The sequence below is a fragment of the Cherax quadricarinatus genome, chromosome 26 (genome assembly GCF_038502225.1).
Source record: "Cherax quadricarinatus isolate ZL_2023a chromosome 26, ASM3850222v1, whole genome shotgun sequence".
In the NCBI taxonomy this organism is placed as follows: domain Eukaryota; kingdom Metazoa; phylum Arthropoda; class Malacostraca; order Decapoda; family Parastacidae; genus Cherax; species Cherax quadricarinatus.
The window spans coordinates 7,020,252-7,045,709 of NC_091317.1; the positions used below are offsets into that span (position 1 = coordinate 7,020,252).

General features: G+C 50.5%; 1 protein-coding gene across 2 annotated transcripts in view; it reads right to left on the bottom strand.

Annotated features, from left to right (window-relative positions):
* LOC128691609 (rho GTPase-activating protein 18-like) overlaps positions 1-25,458 on the bottom strand; it is a gene marked incomplete at its 3' end in the record, with an annotated part of 515,474 nt that overhangs the window by 85,203 nt on the left and 404,813 nt on the right. For both annotated transcript variants that reach the window (XM_070088766.1, XM_070088767.1), the window contains 1 exon segment: positions 20,325-20,363.

The window sequence follows — 25,458 nt, forward strand, 5'->3', positions numbered from 1 at the left end:
TCACTCCCTCCCCTCACACTGCCCTCACTCCCTTCCCTCACCCTGCCCTTACCCCTTCCCCTCTCACTGCCCTCACTCCCTACCCTCACACTGCCCTCACTCCCTACCCTCACACTGCCCTCACTCCCTTCCCTCACACTGCCCTCACTCCCTTCCCCCGCCCTCACTCCCTTCCCTCGCCCTCACTCCCTTCCCTCGCCCTCACTCCCTTCCCTCGCCCTCACTCCCTTCCCCCGCCCTCACTCCCTTCCCCCGCCCTCACTCCCTTCCCCCGCCCTCACTCCCTTCCCCCGCCCTCACTCCCTTCCCTCGCCCTCACTCCCTTCCCCCGCCCACACACCCTTCCCACGCCCTCACTCCCTTCCCCCGCCCTCACTCCATTCCCTCGCCCTCACTCCCTTCCCCCGCCCTCACACCCTTCCCCCGCCCTCACTCCCTTCCCCCGCCCTCACTCCCTTCCCCCGCCCTCACTCCCTTCCCCCGCCCTCACTCCCTTCCCTCGCCCTCACTCCCTTCCCCCGCCCTCACTCCCTTCCCTCGCCCTCACTCCCTTCCCCCGCCCTCACTCCCTTACCCCGCCCTCACTCCCTTCCCGCGCCCTCACTCCCTTCCCCCGCCCTCACTCCCTTCCCGCGCCCTCACTCCCTTCCCTCGCCCTCACTCCCTTCCCCCGCCCTCACTCCCTTCCCTCGCCCTCACTCCCTTCCCACGCCCTCACTCCCTTCCCCCGCCCTCACTCCCTTCCCCCGCCCTCACTCCCTTCCCCCGCCCTCACTCCCTTCCCCCGCCCTCACTCCCTTCCCCCGCCCTCACTCCCTTCCCTCACACTGCCCTCACTCCCTTCCCCCGCCCTCACTCCGTTCCTCCGCCCTCACTCCCTTCCCTCACACTGCCCTCACTCCCTTCCCACGCCCTCACTCCCTTCCCTCACACTGCCCTCACTCCCTTCCCCCGCCCTCACTCCCTTCCCTCGCCCTCACTCCCTTCCCACGCCCGCACTCCCTTCCCCCGCCCTCACTCCCTTCCCCCGCCCTCACTCCCTTCCCCCGCCCTCACTCCCTTCCCCCGCCCTCACTCCCTTCCCCCGCCCTCACTCCCTTCCCTCGCCCTCACTCCTTTCCCCCGCCCTCACTCCCGTCCCCCGCCCTCACTCCCTTCCCCCGCCCTCACTCCCTTCCCTCACACTGCCCTCACTCCCTTCCCTCGCCCTCACTCCCTTCCCTCGCCCTCACTCCCTTCCCCCGCCCTCACTCCCTTCCCTCGCCCTCACTCCCTTCCCTCGCCCTCACTCCCTTCCCTCGCCCTCACTCCCTTCCCTCGCCCTCACTCCCTTCCCCCGCCCTCACTCCCTTCCCCCGCCCTCACTCCCTTCCCTCGCCCTCACTCCCTTCCCCCGCCCTCACTCCCTTCCCCCGCCCTCACTCCCTTCCCCCGCCCGCACTCCCGTCCCGCGCCCTCACTCCTTTCCCCCGCCCTCACTCCCTTCCCCCGCCCTCACTCCCTTCCCCCGCCCTCACTCCCTTCCCCCGCCCTCACTCCCTTCCCTCGCCCTCACTCCCTTCCCCCGCCCACACTCCCATCCCCCGCCCTCACTCCCTTCCCCCGCCCTCACTCCCTTCCCCCACCCTCACTCCCTTCCCCCGCCCTCACTCCCTTCCCCCGCCCTCACTCCCTTCCCTCGCCCTCACTCCCTTCCCCCGCCCTCACTCCCTTCCCTCACACTGCCCTCACTCCCTTCCCTCGCCCTCACTCCCTTCCCCCGCCCTCACTCCCTTCCCTCGCCCTCACTCCCTTCCCCCGCCCTCACTCCCTTCCCTCACACTGCCATCACTCCCTTCCCTCACGCTGTCCTCACTCCCTTCCCTCGCCCTCACTCCCTTCCCCCACCCTCACTCCCTTCCCCCGCCCTCACTCCCTTCCCCCGCCCTCACTCCCTTCCCCCGCCCTCACTCCCTTCCCCCGCCCTCACTCCCTTCCCTCACACTGCCCTCACTCCCTTCCCTCGCCCTCACTCCCTTCCCCCGCCCTCACTCCCTTCCATACTCACTCCCTCCCTCCCCCACCCTCACTCCCTTCCCCCGTACATACTATGGCCCTTCCCCCGCCCTCACTCGTACATACTATGGCCATCTTCCCTTTTTGCTTCAGTGTGATTTGTTAATGGTGCTAATCGGACCAAAAAGTCGTCAAAAGTTACATCTCGTAAGTGCGTATTATTTGTGTATTATTCACAAACATTTCTCTGATGAATACATCTGTCAGGCTATTGTTGCTTGTGGTTTGTATGCTTACAACCATCACAGCCTGGCTGATGAGGCACCTACAGTTTCCACCACGAAATCCTGAACTGTTTTCGCGGCAATTTTTCTTATATCTTTTAATAATGCAGAGGGTTGATGAGTCTTGGGCCACGCACGTTGGCACAGTGTTCTCTGGCTGCGCCTACGGTGCCCCTGCTTTTTACAAGGTTCATAATTTACTATGTAGATTGTAAACTTGGCCTCCCTGTATTTTTCAAGTGCCAGATTATGACTCTCTCTCTCTCTCTCTCTCTCTCTCTCTCTCCATTTTTAAGTACACATTCTATATGCATTGATACGATTCCATTAATTTAAATGATGTACCAATTCCATATGTTGGGTAGGTGATCTCTACAGAGTTGCTAGCACTGGTATCTCTCCAGCCTTGAGAGAGGCTATTCCACACCAGGATGGAAGACCATAGGTCGCTACCTTCACAATATTAACATTCAATCGTCATCCCTTGTGATGAAGATACTGCTCATAATCCCACCTATCATTGTGGTAACCTTAGTTGTGTGTGTGTGTGTGTGTGTGTGTGTGTGTGTGTGTGTGTGTGTGTGTGTGTGTGTGTGTGTGTGTGTGTGTGTGTGTGTGTGTGTGCGCGTGTGTGTGTGTTTGTGTGTCTGTGTGTGTGTCTGTGTGTGTGTGTGTGTGTACTCACCTAGTTGAGGTTGCAGGGGTCGAGTCCGAGCTCCTGGCCCCGCCTCTTCACTGATCGCTACTAGGTCACTCTCCCTGAGCCGTGAGCCGTGTGTGTGTGTGTGTGTGTGTGTGTGTGTGTGTGTGTACTCACCTAATTGTACTCACCTAATTGTGGTTGCAGGGGTCGAGACTCAGCTCCTGGCCCCGCCTCTTCACTGATCGCTACTGGATCCTCTCTCTCTCTGCTTCCTGAGCTTTGTCATACCTCTTCTTAAAACTATGTATGGTTCCTGCCTCCACTACTTCACTTGCTAGGCTATTCCACTTGCTGACAACTCTATGACTGAAGAAATACTTCCTAACGTCCCTGTGACTCGTCTGAGTCTTCAGCTTCCAGTTGTGACCCCTTGTCCCTGTGTCCCCTCTCTGGAACATCCTATCTCTGTCCACCTTGTCTATTCCCCGCAGTATCTTGTATGTCGTTATCATGTCTCCCCTGACCCTTCTGTCCTCCAGTGTCGTCAGTCCGATTTCCCTTAACCTTTCCTCGTACGACATTCCCTTGAGCTCTGGGACTAGCCTTGTTGCAAACCTTTGTACTTTCTCTAACTTCTTGACGTGCTTGACCAGGTGTGGGTTCCAGACTGGTGCTGCATACTCCAGTATGGGTCTAACATACACAGTGTACAGTGTCTTGAACGATTCCTTATTAAGGTATCGGAACGCTATTCTCAGGTTTGCCAGGCGCCCGTATGCTGCAGCGGTTATTTGGTTGATGTGTGCCTCCGGTGATGTGCTCGGTGTTATGGTCACCCCAAGGTCTTTCTCCCTGAGTGAGGTCTGTAGTCTTTGTCCACCTAGCCTATATTCTGTCTGCGGTCTTCTTTGCCCCTCCCCAATCTTCATGACTTTGCATTTGGCTGGATTGAATTCGAGGAGCCAGTTACTGGACCACATGTCCAGCCTCTCCAGGTCTCTTTGCAGTCCTGCCTCATCCTCGTCCGATTTAATTCTTCTCATCAACTTCACGTCATCTGCGAACAGGGACACTTCAGAGTCTATTCCTTCCATCATGTCGTTCACATATATCAAAAATAGCACTGGTCCTAGAACTGACCCCTGTGGGACCCCGCTCGTAACAGGCGCCCACTGTGATACCTCTTCACGTACCATGACTCGTTGCTGCCTCCCTGTCAGGTATTCCCTTATCCATTGCAGTGCCCTTCCTTTTACGTGTGCCTGATCCTCCAGCTTCTGCACTAATCTCTTGTGGGGAACTGTGTCAAAGGCCTTCCTGTGTGTGTGTGTGTGTGTGTGTGTGTGTGTGTGTGTGTGTGTGTGTGTGTGTGTGTGTGTGTGTGTGTGCTGTAGAAGACAAGGACGTTAGTATATGTTAGTTTTCTAACTAATTTTTTATGTTGTGGCTTTTCTGTCCTGTAATAATTTTTAGTTGTTCGTTCCGTCACTCTGATACACGCGGCCAGAGGAACGAGTCGTCGCCGCTCCTTGTGCTCGATGATACACACTCGTTGTTGCCTGAAATTTTCATATCTGATCAAAGCTTTTTTTTTTTTGTTTTGTTTTGTTTTGTTTCGTTGCTGTTCTGTTGTTTAGTTAATAGGCGACTGGTGAAGGGTTCTTGATCCAAGTAATTAAACCTTTTTTCCCCATGAATCGCAGCTCATGACCTCCCATCCTCCAGGCGATGCCATACCCTTGCGGATTTCCTGCTTCCCCATGATGGTAATAATAATAATAATAATAATAATAATAATAATAATAATAATAATATTAATATTATTATTATTATTATTATTATTATTATTAGTAGTATTCTGAGGCAGCTGTCTTGTTGAACTTTTTATCGTGCACAAAAGATGACACGAAGCTGTGGTTCAGGTTTTTGTATGTCTGCTGTGAAGATGGGCAGGACGAGCAAGGACTCCGCCTTGCGGAACCCAGTTTATTCTACTGTTTTTTTCCCCCTAAACTTGGATTACATTTTGTTTTCTCTCCTCTGTATTGCGTTTGTTTAACGTGTGAGTGACCAAGGTGCTTGTCCAGCTTGTTCTTAAATGACTAAATTGTATCTTCTGCCTCGAAATTATAAAGTTATTTTGTTTCGAGTTATAGATTCCCTTTGCACTTCAAATAAATCATCAAAGTTTCGTATATTTTAATTATTTATCATCCTAAAGGTCTGAAGGAGATATTTTAGTCTCCGTTTCTTAAGAGGAAAAAAGTTAAAAGTGCATTGAGTATTCTTCTTAAAGTTTATTTCTGAGTGGTGGCGTGAGCTTGGCAGCTCTTCTCTATAACCTCCCGAATGTATCGTCGTCTTTTCCTTACTTAGGAGACCACAACTGGACGGCATATACAAGATTCCTTCTAAAACGTACATTATAGTCAATTTAACATCCGGTGTATTGTAGTCTACTTCTAATTTATGAATCTAAACGTTGTGTTAGTTTTAATGGTCGCTGGTAAACACTGCTGGTAGACACTGCTGGTAGACATTGCTGGTAGACAGTGATTAATACTCTTCAGGTCGTTCCTTATGATCACTGAAGAGTCCTTTTCTTTTTTTATTTTATTTTATTCCGCTTAGTTTTCTTGCCTGACCCTCGGTATTTACGTCTGAGCTTCTTATGTCCCACCTGCATTATGTCCCACCTGCATTACGTTGTACTTGTCTACTCTGAAACTTCCACGTCACCCACACGGCGCTAACCTGCCATCATCACTCTGGTTACTAAAAAAAAAAAAAAATGCAGCATGAGGTTGAACATGAGAAGATCCTTGAACATGGACGGTCAGGTTCCGGGTACAGTGTGTGTGTGTGTGTGTGTGTGTGTGTATGTGTGTGTGTGTGTGTGTGTGTGTGTGTGTGTGTGTGTGTGTGTGTGTGTGTGTGTCAGCTGGGGTACGAACTAGTACCTCCAACCTGTTCCTCCGCCCTCCCTCTCGACCTCCGTTCCTCCCAGCCTCCCTTCATCATCCCACCCGCCTTTCCTCCAGATATTTCACCCATGTTATTCCCTGCACCTCATCCTTCCTCGCTTCAGTCTTTCGTTCAGGTACACAGTGACTCGTCACAGTGACTCGCCACAGTGACTCGCCACAGTGACTCGCCACAGTGACTCGCCACAGTGACTCGCCACAGTGGCTCTGCGTTTCTTAATAGATATGGGTTTAACCTTAGTAATTACAAGTGTTCTTACTCTTCGATTCTCTTGCAACCTCAAACTAGAACAGAAGGAACCAGAGACATAAAAAGTGAGATTTCTTTACTACACATCAAGACTGGGTACATTAGCAATGTGCTGTTACCTTATCCTATATGACAGTTACACGGTGGGAGCAAAACCTATGTTTTCCGTCTTAATCCATCACGCAGGATGGAGTTCATCAGTGTTGAAATACGACACAGATATGAGAGCTAACCCTAATGAAACCTAAAGGGGATTTCGGGGGTCAACGCCCCCGCGGCCCGGTTCGTGACATATTATTGGTCTAGTTGATGACCTGCGAGTCTAGGTTCTGACAGTCGACAGGTCAAGACAAAAGTCAACTCTCCTGGATGAAATCTTGAATGATTTATCAATAAGGTCTGAAATTAGTTTTCTTTATATAATTTCCCAGTATTCTGCCTAACCTTAATGTATGTCCTAATGTATGTCAAGAATAACTAGATATATTTAGCTTGCCGCGTAATCCAAGAAAGGTCTCCCTATGTTCTAGTCCAGCAAAAAATACGTAGGCATGTACATGTGTATATATATATATATATATATATATATATATATATATATATATATATATATATATATATATATATATATATATATATATATATATATATATATATATATATTGTACCCACGAACGAGTGGTATTGATCAATAACAACACTGCGACTAGACAAGGAGTCGAACCCATGCTGCTTTGGCCTGCCTCATGATGAGGGAAAGACAGGTGACGCTGTAGTCCACGTGACCAAAGAATTTTCAAGAGTGACGCATCCAGCCAAGCTAGATGTTGTACCCGTCATCCGAGAACATACGGTGTTGTGGATGCCTCTGAACTAATTTCATTCTACTCCCTGTTTGGTGTACTATCCTAACGAGCAGTATTTTGTAATATTGTACCCACGAGCGAGTGGTATTGATCAATAACAACACTGTGACTACCCAAGGAGTCGAACCCATGCTGTTTTGGCCCGCCTCATGGTGATCGAAAGACAGATGATGCTCTAGCCCACGGGACCAGGGCTAGTACAACATATATAAATATATATATATATATATATATATATATATATATATATATATATATATATATATATATATATATATATATATATATCAAAGATAGCACATATTGTTGGTGTCGTGTTGGAAAGTATGACACATGTACAACTCGAGGAATCTTTATCGCACTTGTGTCTTACTCATCAAATTGCCGGTATTGGATACATTTATGAGGTTGTCAGAGAGAGAGATGATAACTGCTGTGCGGAGGCGGGAGGGGTTATTGCCGTTTACGGAGAGGCCTAATCATAGTGTGTGGTGATCTAGAGTACCTTTGTACCCTCTGAATTCGGTATGACACTCATGACTCACCTAGACACAGTGGGACACAGAAGATTAACCTAGTAAAGAAAGGTCAAAGGTTGACTCACCTGGAGGTGGTCAAAGGTTGACTCACCTGCAGGTGGTCAAAGGTTGACTCACCTGGAGGTGGTCAAAGGTTAACTCACTGGAGGTGGTCAAGGTTGACTCACCTGGAGGTGTTCAAAGGTTGACTCCCCTGGAGGTGGTCAAAGGTTGACTCACCTGGAGGTGGTCAAAGGTTGACTCACCTGGAGGTGGTCAAAGGTTGACTCACCTGGAGGTGGTCAAAGGTTGACTCACCTGGAGGTGGTCAAAGGTTGACTCACCTGGAGGTGGTCAAAGGTTGACTCACCTGGAGGTGGTCAAAGGTTGACTCACCTGGAGGTGGTCAAAGGTTGACTCACCTGGAGGTGGTCAAGGCTGACTCACCTGGAGGTGGTCAAAGGTTGACTCACCTGGAGGTGGTCAAAGGTTGACTCACCTGGAGGTGATCAAAGGTTGACGCACCTGGAGGTGATCAAAGGTTGACTCACCTGGAGGTGGTCAAAAGTTGACTCACTGGAGGTGGTCAAAGGTTGACTCACTGGAGGTGGTCAAAGGTTGACTCACCTGGAGGTGGTCAAGGTTGACTCACCTGGAGGTGGTCAAAGGTTGACTCACTGGAGGTGGTCAAAGGTTGACTCACCTGGAGGTGGTCAAAAGTTGACTCACTGAAGGTGGTCAAAGGTTGACTCACTGGAGGTGGTCAAAGGTTGACTCACCTGGAGGTGGTAAAAGGTTGACTCACTGGAGGTGGTCAAAGGTTGACTCACTGGAGGTGGTCAAAGGTTGACTCACCTGGAGGTGGTCAAAGGTAGACTCACTGGAGGTGGTCAAAGGTTGACTCACCTGGAGGTGGTCAAGGTTGACTCACCTGGAGGTGGTCAAAGGTTGACTCACCTGGAGGTGGTCAAAGGTTGACTCACCTGGAGGTGGTCAAAGGTTGACTCACCTGGAGGAGGTCAAAGGTTGACTCACCTGGAGGAGGTCAAAGGTTGACTCACCTGGAGGTGGTCAAGGTTGACTCACCTGGAGGTGGTCAAAGGTTGACTCACCTGGAGGTGGTCAAGGTTGACTCACCTGGAGGTGTTCAAAGGTTGACTCACCTGGAGGTGGTCAAAGGTTGACTCACCTGGAGGTGGTCAAATGTTGACTCACCTGGAGGTGGTCAAAGGTTGACTCACCTGGAGGTGGTCAAAGGTTGACTCACCTGGAGGTGGTCAAAGGTTGACTCACCTGGAGGTGGTCAAAGGTTGACTCACCTGGAGGTGGTCAAAGGTTGACTCACCTGGAGGTGGTCAAAGGTTGACTCACCTGGAGGTGGTCAAAGGTTGACTCACCTGGAGGTGGTCAAAGGTTGACTCACCTGGAGGTGGTCAAGGCTGACTCACCTGGAGGTGGTCAAAGGTTGACTCACCTGGAGGTGGTCAAAGGTTGACTCACCTGGAGGTGATCAAAGGTTGACTCACCTGGAGGTGGTCAAAGGTTGACTCACCTGGAGGTGGTCAAAGGTTGACTCACCTGGAGGTGGTCAAAGGTTGACTCACCTGGAGGTGGTCAAAGGTTTACTCACCTGGAGGTGGTCAAAGGTTTACTCACCTGGAGGTGGTCAAAGGTTGACTCACCTGGAGGTGGTCAAAGGTTGACTCACCTGGAGGTGGTCAAGGCTGACTCACCTGGAGGTGGTCAAAGGTTGACTCACCTGGAGGTGGTCAAAGGTTGACTCACCTGGAGGTGGTCAAAGGTTGACTCACCTGGAGGTGGTCAAAGGTTGACTCACCTGGAGGTGGTCAAAGGTTGACTCACCTGGAGGTGGTCAAAGGTTGACTCACCTGGAGGTGGTCAAAGGTTGACTCACCTGGAAGTGGTCAAAGGTTGACTCACCTGGAGGTGGTCAAAGGTTGACTCACCTGGAGGTGGTCAAGGCTGACTCACCTGGAGGTGGTCAAAGGTTGACTCACCTGGAGGTGGTCAAAGGTTGACTCACCTGGAGGTGATCAAAGGTTGACTCACCTGGAGGTGGTCAAAGGTTGACTCACCTGGAGGTGGTCAAAGGTTGACTCACCTGGAGGTGGTCAAAGGTTGACTCACCTGGAGGTGGTCAAAGGTTGACTCACCTGGAGGTGGTCAAAGGTTGACTCACCTGGAGGTGGTCAAAGGTTGACTCACCTGGAGGTGGTCAAGGCTGACTCACCTGGAGGTGGTCAAAGGTTGACTCACCTGGAGGTGGTCAAAGGTTGACTCACCTGGAGGTGGTCAAAGGTTGACTCACCTGGAGGTGGTCAAAGGTTGACTCACCTGGAGGTGGTCAAAGGTTGACTCACCTGGAGGTGGTCAAAGGTTGACTCACCTGGAGGTGGTCAAAGGTTGACTCACCTGGAAGTGGTCAAAGGTTGACTCACCTGGAGGTGGTCAAAGGTTGACTCACCTGGAGGTGGTCAAGGCTGACTCACCTGGAGGTGGTCAAAGGTTGACTCACCTGGAGGTGGTCAAAGGTTGACTCACCTGGAGGTGATAAAAGGTTGACTCACCTGGAGGTGGTCAAAGGTGGACTCACCTGGAGGTGGTCAAAGGTTGACTCACCTGGAGGTGGTCAAAGGTTGACTCACCTGGAGGTGGTCAAAGGTTGACTCACCTGGAGGTGGTCAAAGGTTGACTCACCTGGAGGTGGTCAAAGGTTGACTCACCTGGAGGTGGTCAAGGTTGACTCACCTGGAGGTGGTCAAGGTTGACTCACCTGGAGGTGGTCAAGGTTGACTCACCTGGAGGTGGTCAAGGTTGACTCACCTGGAGGTGGTCAAAGGTTGACTCACCTGGAGGTGGTCAAGGTTGACTCACCTGGAGGTGGTCAAGGTTGACTCACCTGGAGGTGGTCAAGGTTGACTCACCTGGAGGTGGTCAAGGTTGACTCACCTGGAGGTGGTCAAGGTTGACTCACCTGGAGGTGGTCAAGGTTGACTCACCTGGAGGTGGTCAAGGTTGACTCACCTGGAGGTGGTCAAGGTTGACTCACCTGGAGGTGGTCAAGGTTGACTCACCTGGAGGTGGTCAAGGTTGACTCACCTGGAGGTGGTCAAAGGTTGACTCACCTGGAGGTGGTCAAGGTTGACTCACCTGGAGGTGGTCAAGGTTGACTCACCTGGAGGTGGTCAAGGTTGACTCACCTGGAGGTGGTCAAGGTTGACTCACCTGGAGGTGGTCAAAGGTTGACTCACCTGGAGGTGGTCAAAGGTTGACTCACGTGGAGGTGGTCAAAGGTTGACTCACCTGGAGGTGGTCAAAGGTTGACTCACCTGGAGGTGGTCAAAGGTTGACTCACCTGGAGGTGGTCGAAGGTTGACTCACCTGGAGGTGGTCAAAGGTTGACTCACCTGGAGGTGGTCAAAGGTTGACTCACCTGGAGGTGGTCAAAGGTTGACTCACCTGGAGGTGGTCAAAGGTTGACTCACCTGGAGGTGGTCAAGGTTGACTCACCTGGAGGTGGTCAAGAGTGATTGTCTCTCAACAGTGAAACTCGTGAACAAAACCAATACAAACAACAAGTAACCAGAAATATATTATTAAACATGTAAGCAAAAAATCACATGATCAGAAATAAGGAAAAAAAAAATTTGTCCATTTGGAAACAAAAAAACAGTATGATCATATATAAACAAAAGTCAGATGTTGACATACAAGCAAAAGTCAAATGATTTTAACCTGGACAGAAACTACATGGATATATGTAATTAACAGACAAATAACCAAAGGTACACAGAACAGGACCACACACTAGTATATAACAAAGGTACAAAGAACAGGACCACACACTAGTATATAACAAAGGAAATATAAGACTGACACATGAAGGTCTTTAAAATCCTGTGATTCATTCATTCCACGAGTTACCATAAGCAGGAAGGTATCAATGTTAACTCTTAACCTCAGCCTCATGATGTATATCTCACTCTGTTTACATTATTCTCTCTCATAATATATATATATATATATATATATATATATATATATATATATATATATATATATATATATATATATATATATATACATGCACGCACTTCTTGCCGAATAATGCAAGCTAAAATTTGTGTATGCAATAATTTCGCTAAAATAATTCTGAATCTAACGAAAATATATTTTTCATTGTGTTTATTATTAAATTATTGTAAACTTATATAAAACATATTTAGTTGGAATAGGCTAAATTAAATTGCGCTTATTATGATAAGGTTAGGCGAGTTTTCTAAGGTTCTTTTGGTACAAAATTACTAATTTTTACACATAAATGAAAAAAAGAAACATCTTTAAACGTATAAAAGAAAAATTTAGAAAGGATTTAATTTTAAACGAGTTGTTGTTAACTGACCAGTTTTACACATGTTTGTGTCAGCGGGACTGTGATCTTTTATTCCTCTCAAAGTCATGAAGTTCATAAACTCAATATAGGATGATTTTACAAACAACAATTGTTAATTGAATATTATCCGTAAGTTCTCCGGCTCAGTGGTAACAGCGCCGCCTTGCTATATGCATCACCCACAGTTCGAACCCTCATCTATTCTTCACTTTATTGGTGTGTATGTGTAGATGGTGTTGTTGTTGTTGTTGTTCTCGATGTTACTGTTTTTTAATTTTATTGTTATTCTTGATGCTGTTGTTTTCTTAATATTTCTGTTTTGTTATTGTTATTATTGTTGGTGGTGAGAGTGTTTTACTGTTGTTACTTTTGTTGTTGATCTTGTTGCTGTTGTTCTTGTTGCTGTTGTTGTATTCTTCACATTTTTATTAAGAATCAGTGACTCACGAGTCAGCAGCTGTGTTTACTGGCCTCAGTGACTCACCAGTGAGCAGCTGTGTTTACTGGGCCTCAGTGACTCACCAGTCAGCAGCTGTGTTTACTGGCCTCAGTGACTCACCAGTCAGCAGCTGTGTTTGCTGGCCTCAGTGACTCACCAGTCAGCAGCTGTGTTTGCTGGCCTCAGTGACTCACCAGTCAGCTGCTGTGTTTACTGGCCTCAGTGACTCACCAGTCAGCAGCAGTGTTTACTGGCCTCAGTGACTCACCAGTCAGCAGCTGTGTTTGCTGGCCTCAGTGACTCACCAGTCAGCAGCTGTGTTTACTGGCCTCAGTGACTCACCAGTCAGCAGCTGTGTTTGCTGGCCTCAGTGACTCACCAGTCAGCAGCTGTGTTTGCTGGCCTCAGTGACTCACCAGTCAGCAGCTGTGTTTACTGGCCTCAGTGACTCACCAGTCAGCAGCAGTGTTTACTGGCCTCAGTGACTCACCAGTCAGCAGCAGTGTTTACTGGCCTCAGTGACTCACCAGTCAGCAGCTGTGTTTGCTGGCCTTAGTGACTCACCAGTCAGCAGCTGTGTTTACTGGCCTCAGTGACTCACCAGTCAGCAGCTGTGTTTGCTGGCCTCAGTGACTCACCAGTCAGCAGCTGTGTTTGCTGGCCTCAGTGACTCACCAGTCAGCAGCTGTGTTTGCTGGCCTCAGTGACTCACCAGTTAGCAGCTGTGTTTACTGGCCTCAGTGACTCACCAGTCAGCAGCTGTATTTACTAGCCTCAGTGACTCACCAGTCAGCAGCTGTGTTTGCTGGCCTCAGTGACTCACCAGTCAGCAGCTGTGTTTGTTGGCCTCAGTGACTCACCAGTCAGCAGCTCTGTTTGCTGGCCTCAGCGACTCACCAGTCAGCAGCTGTGTTTGTTGGCCTCAGTGACTCACCAGTCAGCAGCTGTGTTTGCTGGCCTCAGTGACTCACCAGTCAGCAGCTGTGTTTGCTGGGCTCAGTGACTCACCAGTCAGCAGCTGTGTTTGCTGGCCTCAGTGACTCACCAGTCAGCAGCTGTGTTTGTTGGCCTCAGTGAGTCACCAGTCAGCAGCTGTGTTTGCTGGCCTCAGCGACTCACCAGTCAGCAGCTGTGTTTGTTGACCTCAGTGACTCACCAGTAAGCAGCTGTGTTTGCTGGCCTCAGTGACTCGCCAGTCAGCAGCTGTGTTTGCTGGGCTCAGTGACTCACCAGTCAGCAGCTGTGTTTGCTGGCCTCAGTGACTCACCAGTCAGCAGCTGTGTTTGTTGGCCTCAGTGACTCACCAGTCAGCAGCTCTGTTTGCTGGCCTCAGCGACTCACCAGTCAGCAGCTGTGTTTGTTGGCCTCAGTGACTCACCAGTCAGCAGCTGTGTTTGCTGGCCTCAGTGACTCACCAGTCAGCAGCTGTGTTTGCTGGGCTCAGTGACTCACCAGTCAGCAGCTGTGTTTGCTGGACTCAGTGACTCACCAGTCAGCAGCTGTGTTTGTTGGCCTCAGTGAGTCACCAGTCAGCAGCTGTGTTTGCTGGCCTCAGTGACTCACCAGTCAGCAGCTGTGTTTGTTGGCCTCAGTGAGTCACCAGTCAGCAGCTGTGTTTGCTGGCCTCAGCGACTCACCAGTCAGCAGCTGTGTTTGTTGGCCTCAGTGACTCACCAGTCAGCAGCTGTGTTTGCTGGCGTCAGTGACTCGCCAGTCAGCAGTTGTGTTTGCTGGGCTCAGTGACTCACCAGTCAGCAGCTGTGTTTGCTGGCCTCAGTGACTCACCAGTCAGCAGCTGTGTTTGCTGGCCTCAGTGACTCACAAGTCAGCAGCTGTGTTTGCTGGCCTCATTGACTCACCAGTCAGCAGCTGTGTTTGCTAGCCTCAGTGGCTCACCAGTCAGCAGCTGTATTTGCTGGCCTCAGTGACTCACGAGTCAGCAGCTGTGTTTGCTGGCCTCAGTGACTCACTAGTCAGCAGCTGTGTTTGCTAGCGTCAGTGACTCGCCAGTCAGCAGCTGTGTTTGCTGGCCTCAGTGACTCATCACTCAGCAGCTGCGTTTACTGGCCTCAGTGACTCACCCGTCAGCAGCTGTGTTTGCTGGCCTCAGTGAGTCACCAGTCACCAGCTGTGTTTACTGGCCTCAGTGACTCACCAGTCAGCAGCTGTGTTTACTGGCCTCAGTGACTCACCAGTCAGCAGCTGTGTTTACTGTCCTCAGTGGCTCACCAGTCAGCAGCTGTGTTTGTTGGCCTCAGTGACTCACCAGTCAGCAGCTGTGTTTGCTGGCCTCAGTGACTCACGAGTCAGCAGCTGTGTTTGTTGGCCTCAGTGACTCACCAGTCAGCAGCTGTGTTTGCTAGCCTCAGTGGCTCACCAGTCAGCAGCTGTATTTGCTGGCCTCAGTGACTCACCAGTCAGCAGCTGTGTTTGCTGGCCTCAGTGACTCACCAGTCAGCAGCTGTGTTTGCTGGCCTCAGTGACTCAGGAGTCAGCAGTTGTGTTTGCTGGCCTCAGTGACTCACCAGTCAGCAGCTCTGTTTGCTAGCCTCAGTGACTCACAAGTCAGAAGCTGTGTTTGCTGGCCTCGGTGACTCACGAGTCAGCAGCTGTGTTTGCTAGCCTCAGTGACTCGCCAGTCAGCAGCTGTGTTTGCTGGCCTCAGTGACTCACCAGTCAGCAGCTGTCTTTGCTGGCCTCAGTGACTCACCAGTCAGCAGCTGTGTTTACTGGCCTCAGTGACTCACCAGTCAGCAGCTGTGTTTACTGGCCTCAGTGACTCACCAGTCAGCAGCTGTGTTTACTGGCCTCAGTGAGTCACCAGTCAGCAGCTGTGTTTACTGGCCTCAGTGACTCACCAGTCAGCAGCTGTGTTTACTGGCCTCAGTGACTCACCAGTCAGCAGCTGTGTTTACTGGCCTCAGTGACTCACCAGTCAGCAGCTGTGTTTACTGGCCTCAGTGACTCACCAGTCAGCAGCTGTGTTTGCTAGCCTCAGTGGCTCACCAGTCAGCAGCTGTATTTGCTGGCCTCAGTGACTCACCAGTCAGCAGCTGTGTTTGCTGGCTTCAGTGACTCACCAGTCAGCAGCTGTGTTTGCTAGCCTCAGTGACTCACCAGTCAGAAGCTGTGTTTGCTGGCCTCAGTGACTCACGAGTCAGCAGCTGTGTTTGCTGGCCTCAGTGACCCACCAGTCAGCAGCTGTGTTTGCTAGCCTCAGTGACTCACCAGTCAGCAGCTGTGTTTGCTGGCCTCAGTGACTCACCAGTCAGCAGCTGTGTTTGCTGGCCTCAGTGACTGACTCACCAGTCAGCAGCTGTGTTTGCTGGCCTCAGTGACTCACCAGTCAGCAGCTGTGTTTGCTGGCCTTAGTGACTCACCAGTCAGCAGCTGTGTTTACTGGCCTCAGTGACTCACCAGTCAGCAGCTGTGTTTACTGGCCTCAGTGACTCACCAGTCAGCAGCTGTGTTTACTGGCCTCAGTGACTCACCAGTCAGCAGCTGTGTTTACTGGCCTCAGTGACTCACCAGTCAGCAGCTGCGTTTACTGGCCTCAGTGACTCACCAGTCAGCAGCTGTGTTTACTGGCCTCAGTGACTCACCAGTCAGCAGCTGTGTTTACTGGCCTCAGTGACTCACCAGTCAACAGCTGTGTTTACTGGCCTCAGTGACTCACCAGTCAGCAGCTGTGTTTACTGGGCTCAGTGACTCACCAGTCAGCAGCTGTGTTTACTGGCCTCAGTGACTCACTAGTCAGCAGCTGTGTTTACTGGCCTCAGTGACTCACTAGTCAGCAGCTGTGTTTACTGGCCTCAGTGACTCACCAGTCAGCAGCTGTGTTTACTGGCCTCAGTGACTCACCAGTCAGCAGCTGTGTTTACTGGCCTCAGTGACTCACCAGTCAGCAGCTGTGTTTACTGGCCTCAGTGACTCACTAGTCAGCAGCTGTGTTTGCTGGCCTCACTGACTCACCAGTCAGCAGCTGTGTTTGCTGGCCTCAGTGACTCACCAGTCAGGAGCTGTATTTACTGGCCTCAGTGACTCACCAGTGAGCAGCTGTGTTTACTGGCCTCAGTGACTCACCAGTCAGGAGCTGTATTTACTGGCCTCAGTGACTCACCAGTCAGCAGCTGTGTTTACTGGCCTCAGTGACTCCCCAGTCAGCAGCTGTATTTACTGGCCTCAGTGACTCACCAGTCAACAGCAGTGTTTGCTGGCCTCAGTGGCTCACCAGTCAGCAGCAGTGCTTACTGGCCTCAGTGACTCACCAGTCAGCAGCTGTGTTTACTGGCCTCAGTGACTCACCAGTCAGCAGCTGTGTTTGCTGGCCTCAGTGACTCACCAGTCAGCAGCTGTGTTTGCTGGCCTCAGTGACTCACCAGTCAGCAGCTGTGTTTGCTGGCCTCAGTGACTCACCAGTCAGCAGCAGTGCTTACTGGCCTCAGTGACTCACCAGTCAGCAGCTGTGTTTACTGGCCTCAGTGGCTCACCAGTCAGCAGCTGTGTTTACTGGCCTCAGTGACTCACCAGTCAGCAGCTGTGTTTACTGGCCTCAGTGACTCACCAGTCAGCAGCAGTGCTTACTGGCCTCAGTGACTCACCAGTCAGCAGCTGTGTTTGCTGGCCTCAGTGACTCACCAGTCAGCAGCTGTGTTTACTGGCCTCAGTGACTCACCAGTCAGCAGCAGTGTTTACTGGCCTCAGTGACTCACCAGTCAGCAGCTGTGTTTACTGGCCTCAGTGACTCACCAGTCAGCAGCTGTGTTTGCTGGCCTCAGTGACTCACCAGTCAGCAGCTGTGTTTACTGGCCTCAGTGACTCACCAGTCAGCAGCAGTGTTTACTGGCCTCAGTGACTCACCAGTCAGCAGCAGTGTTTACTGGCCTCAGTGACTCACCAGTCAGCAGCAGTGTTTGCTGGCCTCAGTGACTCACCAGTCAGCAGCTGTGTTTACTGGCCTCAGTGACTCACCAGTCAGCAGCAGTGTTTACTGGCCTCAGTGACTCACCAGTCAGCAGCAGTGTTTGCTGGCCTCAGTGACTCACCAGTCAGCAGCAGTGTTTACTGGCCTCAGTGACTCACCAGTCAGCAGCAGTGTTTACTGGCCTCAGTGACTCACCAGTCAGCAGCTGTGTTTACTGGCCTCAGTGACTCACCAGTCAGCAGCAGTGTTTGCTGGCCTCAGTGACTCACCAGTCAGCAGCTGTGTTTACTGGCCTCAGTGACTCACCAGTCAGGTGCAGTGTTTACTTGCCTCAGTGACTCACCAGTCAGCAGCAGTGTTTACTGGCCTCAGTGACTCACCAGTCAGCAGCAGTGTTTACTGGCCTCAGTGACTCACCAGTCAGCAGCTGTGTTTACTGGCCTCAGTGACTCACCAGTCAGCAGCAGTGTTTACTGGCCTCAGTGACTCACCAGTCAGCAGCTGTGTTTACTGGCCTCAGTGACTCACCAGTCAGCAGCAGTGTTTACTGGCCTCAGTGACTCACCAGTCAGCAGCAGTGTTTACTGGCCTCAGTGACTCACCAGTCAGCAGCTGTGTTTACTGGCCTCAGTGACTCACCAGTCAGCAGCTGTGTTTACTGGCCTCAGTGACTCACCAGTCAGCAGCTGTGTTTACTGGCCTCAGTGACTCACCAGTCAGCAGCAGTGTTTACTGGCCTCAGTGACTCACCAGTCAGCAGCAGTGTTTACTGGCCTCAGTGACTCACCAGTCAGCAGCTGTGTTTACTGGCCTCAGTGACTCACCAGTCAGCAGCAGTGTTTACTGGCCTCAGTGACTCACCAGTCAGCAGCAGTGTTTACTGGCCTCAGTGACTCACCAGTCAGCAGCAGTGTTTACTGGCCTCAGTGACTCACCAGTCAGCAGCAGTGTTTACTGGCCTCAGTGACTCACCAGTCAGCAGCTGTGTTTACTGGCCTCAGTGACTCACCAGTCAGCAGCAGTGTTTACTGGCCTCAGTGACTCACCAGTCAGCAGCAGTGTTTACTGGCCTCAGTGACTCACCAGTCAGCAGCTGTGTTTACTGGCCTCAGTGACTCACCAGTCAGCAGCAGTGTTTACTGGCCTCAGTGACTCACCAGTCAGCAGCTGTGTTTACTGGCCTCAGTGACTCACCAGTCAGCAGCTGTGTTTACTGGCCTCAGTGACTCACCAGTCAGCAGCAGTGTTTACTGGCCTCAGTGACTCACCAGTCAGCAGCAGTGTTTACTGGCCTCAGTGACTCACCAGTCAGCAGCTGTGTTTACTGGCCTCAGTGACTCACCAGTCAGCAGCAGTGTTTACTGGCCTCAGTGACTCACCAGTCAGCAGCTGTGTTTACTGGCCTCAGTGACTCACCAGTCAGCAGCAGTGTTTACTGGCCTCAGTGACTCACCAGTCAGCAGCAGTGTTTACTGGCCTCAGTGACTCACCAGTCAGCAGCTGTGTTTACTGGCCTCAGTGACTCACCAGTCAGCAGCAGTGTTTACTGGCCTCAGTGACTCACCAGTCAGCAGCTGTGTTTACTGGCCTCAGTGACTCACCAGTCAGCAGCAGTGTTTACTGGCCTCAGTGACTCACCAGTCAGCAGCAGTGTTTACTGGCCTCAGTGACTCACCAGTCAGCAGCAGTGTTTACTGGCCTCAGTGACTCACCAGTCAGCAGCTGTGTTTACTGGCCTCAGTGACTCACCAGTCAGCAGCAGTGTTTACTGGCCTCAGTGACTCACCAGTCAGCAGCAGTGTTTACTGGCCTCAGTGACTCACCAGTCAGCAGCAGTGTTTACTGGCCTCAGTGACTCACCAGTCAGCAGCAGTGTTTACTGGCCTCAGTGACTCACCAGTCAGCAGCAGTGTTTACTGGCCTCAGTGACTCACCAGTCAGCAGCAGTGTTTACTGGCCTCAGTGACTCACCAGTCAGCAGCAGTGTTTACTGGCCTCAGTGACTCACCAGTCAGCAGCTGTGTTTACTGGCCTCAGTGACTCACCAGTCAGCAGCTGTGTTTACTGGCCTCAGTGACTCACCAGTCAGCAGCAGTGTTTACTGGCCTCAGTGACTCACCAGTCAGCAGCAGTGTTTACTGGCCTCAGTGACTCACCAGTCAGCAGCTGTGTTTACTGGCCTCAGTGACTCACCAGTCAGCAGCAGTGTTTACTGGCGTCAGTGACTCACCAGTCAGCAGCTGTGTTTACTGGCCTCAGTGACTCACCAGTCAGCAGCAGTGTTTACTGGCCTCAGTGACTCACCAGTCAGCAGCAGTGTTTACTGGCCTCAGTGACTCACCAGTCAGCAGCTGTGTTTACTGGCCTCAGTGACTCACCAGTCAGCAGCAGTGTTTACTGGCCTCAGTGACTCACCAGTCAGCAGCTGTGTTTACTGGCCTCAGTGACTCACCAGTCAGCAGCAGTGTTTACTGGCCTCAGTGACTCACCAGTCAGCAGCAGTGTTTACTGGCCTCAGTGACTCACCAGTCAGCAGCAGTGTTTACTGGCCTCAGTGACTCACCAGTCAGCAGCTGTGTTTACTGGCCTCAGTGACTCACCAGTCAGCAGCAGTGTTTACTGGCCTCAGTGACTCACCAGTCAGCAGCAGTGTTTACTGGCCTCAGTGACTCACCAGTCAGCAGCAGTGTTTACTGGCCTCAGTGACTCACCAGTCAGCAGCAGTGTTTACTGGCCTCAGTGACTCACCAGTCAGCAGCAGTGTTTACTGGCCTCAGTGACTCACCAGTCAGCAGCAGTGTTTACTGGCCTCAGTGACTCACCAGTCAGCAGCTGTGTTTACTGGCCTCAGTGACTCACCAGTCAGCAGCAGTGTTTACTGGCCTCAGTGACTCACCAGTCAGCAGCAGTGTTTACTGGCCTCAGTGGCTCACCAGTCAGCAGCAGTGTTTACTGGCCTCAGTGACTCACCAGTCAGCAGAAGTGTTTACTGGCCTCAGTGACTCACCAGTCAGCAGCAGTGTTTACTGGCCTCCTCACACCACATCTGCAAATAAAAACGAAAATTTATTGTAATATACGGTGTACTGCGTTCATTTTTTGTCAAGTTTTGGTGAACTATTGTGTTATATGGAACAGCAGTGAGAGAGAAATTACTGATGATAACTGGAGAGGAGACGGAGAGTAATTAAGAAACTATGAACACGTGGCAAGAAAAGTGTCTACTAGAGTTCACGTGGCTAGGAAAGCGTCTACTAGAGTTCACGTGGCTAGGAAAGTGTCTGCTAGAGTTCACGTGGCTAGGAAAGTGTCTACTAGAGTTCACGTGGTTAGAAAAGTGTCTACTAGATTTCACGTTGCTAGGAAAATGTCTTTTAGAGTTCACGTGGCTAGGAAAGTGTCTGCTAGGGTTCAGTCCTTACAAGCGAGAGGAGTAAGAAGACAGAATACAGAGTATACCCTGAGACAACATGCACAGAGAAAGATCTGGGAGTCAGCATCACTCCAAGGACATCAACAGAGATATCATCAGTCATGTGGCTTATGCAGTGTATGCATACTAAGAGTATCCAAAACCTTCAGGAACACGTACAAATGTTATATCCAGTAAATTATATGTAATTTATATTCTGCTTACCTTGAAATATGTTACAACAGCATGGAACCCGCATCTTAACAAGCATATGAAGAGATTCAAGAGGATCCAAAACTTTAAAGGATAGGTCCTGGAACTGAGAGGAACAGATGAGATGAGAGGCTTAAGGAACTGAACCTCACAAGAAGAGTACAAAATGTCCAGATGACTAAATAAATGGATAAAGACAAGCTGTTGGAGATGTGAGGAGATGGAGCCAAGGAGACACACACATGGAAGCTAAGGTCGCAGAAGAGCCGTCAAGACGTTAAGAACTATTTATTTTTCTGTTTTAATGTGGTAAGTGGAACACGCTGGATGAAGAATTGGTAGAGGAAAACGCCATTCATTGCTTTCAAAATACTGAGCGAGCATATAGCCCCATTGTAGAGCCCCCTTTTTCCTGGTAAAGCACGTATGGGAAACTCGAGGAAAAAAAAGATTTGCAATTAGATTAGTCCCGGGAATGTGAGAAATGCACTACTGGGAGAGGACCTGATGACCTTGGTGGAGAGAACTGTGGGAATCATGATTACAATATAAAAGTTTAAAGAAATATTGATAGGACAGATAAAGATAGACTGAACAAAATGGATCAGAGAGGAAGGAGGGGCAGCTGCCAGCTTTAGGGAGTCCCAAAAGTCTAGAAAATATGGAGAACTTGCCCATCATTATATGTTTGTTCCCATAGGCTCGGAGACCCTTGGCTCATGGGGAAAGAGTGCATCTAATTTCCTTAAGGAGCTGGGAAAAAGACTCATCAGGGTGACTAGGGATACCAGGGCAACTAGTTTTCTGTTCCAGCGGCTCAGTGCGGCTGTTCAAAGGGGTAATGCATGCTGCATTTTGGGCACACGCCCCAGCTCTGAGGAGCTGGATGAGATTTTCGCCTTATAATCGGTGATACACACGTAACAACATGTACCGTATATGCCACCTTTATATCAACAATGTATCTCTTAAATCTTCTGTGCCATATTATGTAATAAAATATTCCTATTGGTAAAAAAAAAAATAGTTTAAAAGATGGGGTGGTAGGGGAAGTGGAATATTCAAATGGCTTCAGGAAGAAATCCAAATATTCATCCTTGAAGCCTTTTTATCCACTTCTCCGAGGCTATGGGTCCCACAATTTACACCAGAGGTGGACCCCATCTATATATATATATATATATATATATATATATATATATATATATGATGGGGTCCACCTCTGGTGTAAATTTTCGTCTTACTTGTTAAAGCTGTGAGTATAAAGCTGTATTTCTGAGAGTAACAGAACTTAAAATACGAGAGACAGGGATGGATAGACTTCTGTCACTCTCAAAGAAGAGACATGATTTATAAAAGTGACTCATAGACGGGAAGAACAGGTGTCAGTGACATGTAGTGATCAAACAGGTGTCAGTGACATGTAGTGATCAAACAGGTGTCAGTGACATGTAGTGATCAAACAGGTGTCAGTGACATGTAGTGATCAAACAGGTGTCAGTGACATGTAGTGATCAAACAGGTGTCAGTGACATGTAGTGATCAAACAGGTGTCAGTGACATGTAGTGATCAAACAGGTGTCAGTGACATGTAGTGATCAAACAGGTGTCAGTGACATGTAGTGATCAAACAGGTGTCAGTGACATGTAGTGATCAAACAGGTGTCAGTGACATGTAGTGATCAAACAGGTGTCAGTGACATGTAGTGATCAAACAGGTTTAACAACACCTAGATGATAAAACAAAGAGGAAGAGAGGAAGCACTAAGCTGGCTGAGAGAGACGAGGGGAGTACCTCAAGTGTCAGTGTAAGTACCACTACTGTTTCTAAATAACGAAAATGATCTGGCACCAGCACTACACATCATGGGTTCACCAGCACTACACATCATGGGTTCACCAGCACTACACATCATGGGTTCACCAGCACTACACATCATGGGTTCACCAGCATATACACATCATGGGTTCACCAGCACTACACATCATGGGTTCACCAGCACTACACATCATGGGTTCACCAGCATATACACATCATGGGTTCACCAGCACTACACATCATGGGTTCACCAGCACTACACATCATGGGTTCACCAGCATATACACATCATGGGTTCACCAGCACTACACATCATGGGTTCACCAGCACTACATATCATGGGTTCACCAGCACTACACATCATGGGTTCACCAGCACTACACATCATGGGTTCACCAGCACTACACATCATGGGTTCACCAGCACTACACATCATGGGTTCGCCAGCACTACACATCATGGGTTCACCAGCACTACACATCATGGGTTCACCAGCACTACACATCATGGGTTCACCAGCATATACACATCATGGGTTCACCAGCACTACACATCATGGGTTCACCAGCACTACACATCATGGGTTCACCAGCATATACACATCATGGGTTCACCAGCACTACACATCATGGGTTCACCAGCACTACACATCATGGGTTCACCAGCATATACACATCATGGGTTCACCAGCACTACACATCATGGGTTCACCAGCACTACACATCATGGGTTCACCAGCATATACACATCATGGGTTCACCAGCATATACACATCATGGGTTCACCAGCACTACACATCATGGGTTCACCAGCACTACATATCATGGGTTCACCAGCACTACATATCATGGGTTCACCAGCACTACATATCATGGGTTCACCAGCACTACACATCATGGGTTCACCAGCACTACACATCATGGGTTCACCAGCACTACACATCATGGGTTCACCAGCACTACCCATCATGGGTTCACCAACACTACACATCATGGGTTCACCAGCACTACACATCATGGGTTCACCAGCACTACACATCATGGGTTCACCAGCACTACACATCATGGGTTCACCAACACTACACATCATGGGTTCACCAGCACTACACATCATGGGTTCACCAGCACTACACATCATGGGTTCACCAACACTACACATCATGGGTTCACCAGCACTACACATCATGGGTTCACCAACACTACACATCATGGGTTCACCAGCACTACACATCATGGGTTCACCAGCACTACACATCAGGGGTTCACCAGCACTACACATCATGTGTTCAGCACTACACATCATGGGTTCACCAGCACTACACATCATGGGTTCTCCAGCACTACACATCATGGGCTCACCAGCACTAAACATCATGGGTTCTCCAGCATCACACATAATGGGTCAATCAGCAGTACACATCATGGGTTTACCAGCATCAATGTTTGCTATTAATAAATTAACAACAGAAATAGTTCGAGGTTCACTTCCTATCAACTGCTTTTATAAGACATTTCAGCAGCGGTGACAGCAGTAACGTTATACTGGAGGACTTACTGGAGCTGTGTGGTTGGAAGGTGGTGTTACTGGAGCTGTCTGGTCGGAAGGGGGGTTTTTAGTGGGGCTGTGTGGTTGGAAGAGGGTTTTACTGGGGCTGTCGGGTTGGAACGTGGTGTCAGTGGAGATGTCTGGTTGGAAGGTGGTGTAGTAGGGCCGTGTGATTGGCAGGGGGCCTTAGTGAGGCTGTCTGGTTGGAAGAGGGTCTTAGTGGGGCTGTCTGGTTGGAAGGGGGTCTTAGTGGGGCTGTCTGGTTGGAAGGGGGCCTTAGTGGGGCTGTCTGGTTGGAAGGGGGCCTTAGTGGGGCTGTCTGGTTGGAAGGGGGTCTTAGTGGGGCTGTCTGGTTGGAAGGGGGTCTTAGTGGGGCTGTCTGGTTGGAAGGGGGTCTTAGTGGGGCTGTCTGGTTGGAAGGGGGTCTTAGTGGGGCTGTCTGGTTGGAAGGGGGCCTTAGTGGGGCTGTCTGGTTGGAAGGGGGCCTTAGTGGGGCTGTCTGGTTGGAAGGGGGCCTTAGTGGGGCTGTCTGGTTGGAAGGGGGCCTTAGTGGGGCTGTCTGGTTGGAAGGGGGTCTTAGTGGGTCTGTCTGGTTGGAAGGGGGCCTTAGTGGGGCTGTCTGGTTGGAAGGGGGTCTTAGTGGGGCTGTCTGGTTGGAAGGGGGTCTTAGTGGGTCTGTCTGGTTGGAAGGGGGCCTTAGTGGGGCTGTCTGGATGGAAGGGGCCTTAGTGGGGCTGTCTGGTTGGAAGGGGGTCTTAGTGGGGCTGTCTGGTTGGAAGGGGGCCTTAGTGGGGCTGTCTGGTTGGAAGGGGGTCTTAGTGGGGCTGTCTGGTTGGAAGGGGGTCTTAGTGGGGCTGTCTGGTTGGAAGGGGGCCTTAGTGGGGCTGTCTGGTTGGAAGGGGGCCTTAGTGGGGCTGTCTGGTTGGAAGGGGGCCTTAGTGGGGCTGTCTGGTTGGAAGGGGGTCTTAGTGGAGCTGTCTGGTTGGAAGGGGGTCTTAGTGGGGCTGTCTGGTGGGAAAGTGGTGTTAGTGGGGCTGTCTGGTTGGGAGGTGGTGTTAGTGGGGCTGTCTGGTTGGAAGGGGGGTCTTAATAGGGCTGTCTGGTTGGAAGGGGGTCTTAGTGGGGCTGTCTGGTTGGAAGGGGGTCTTAGTG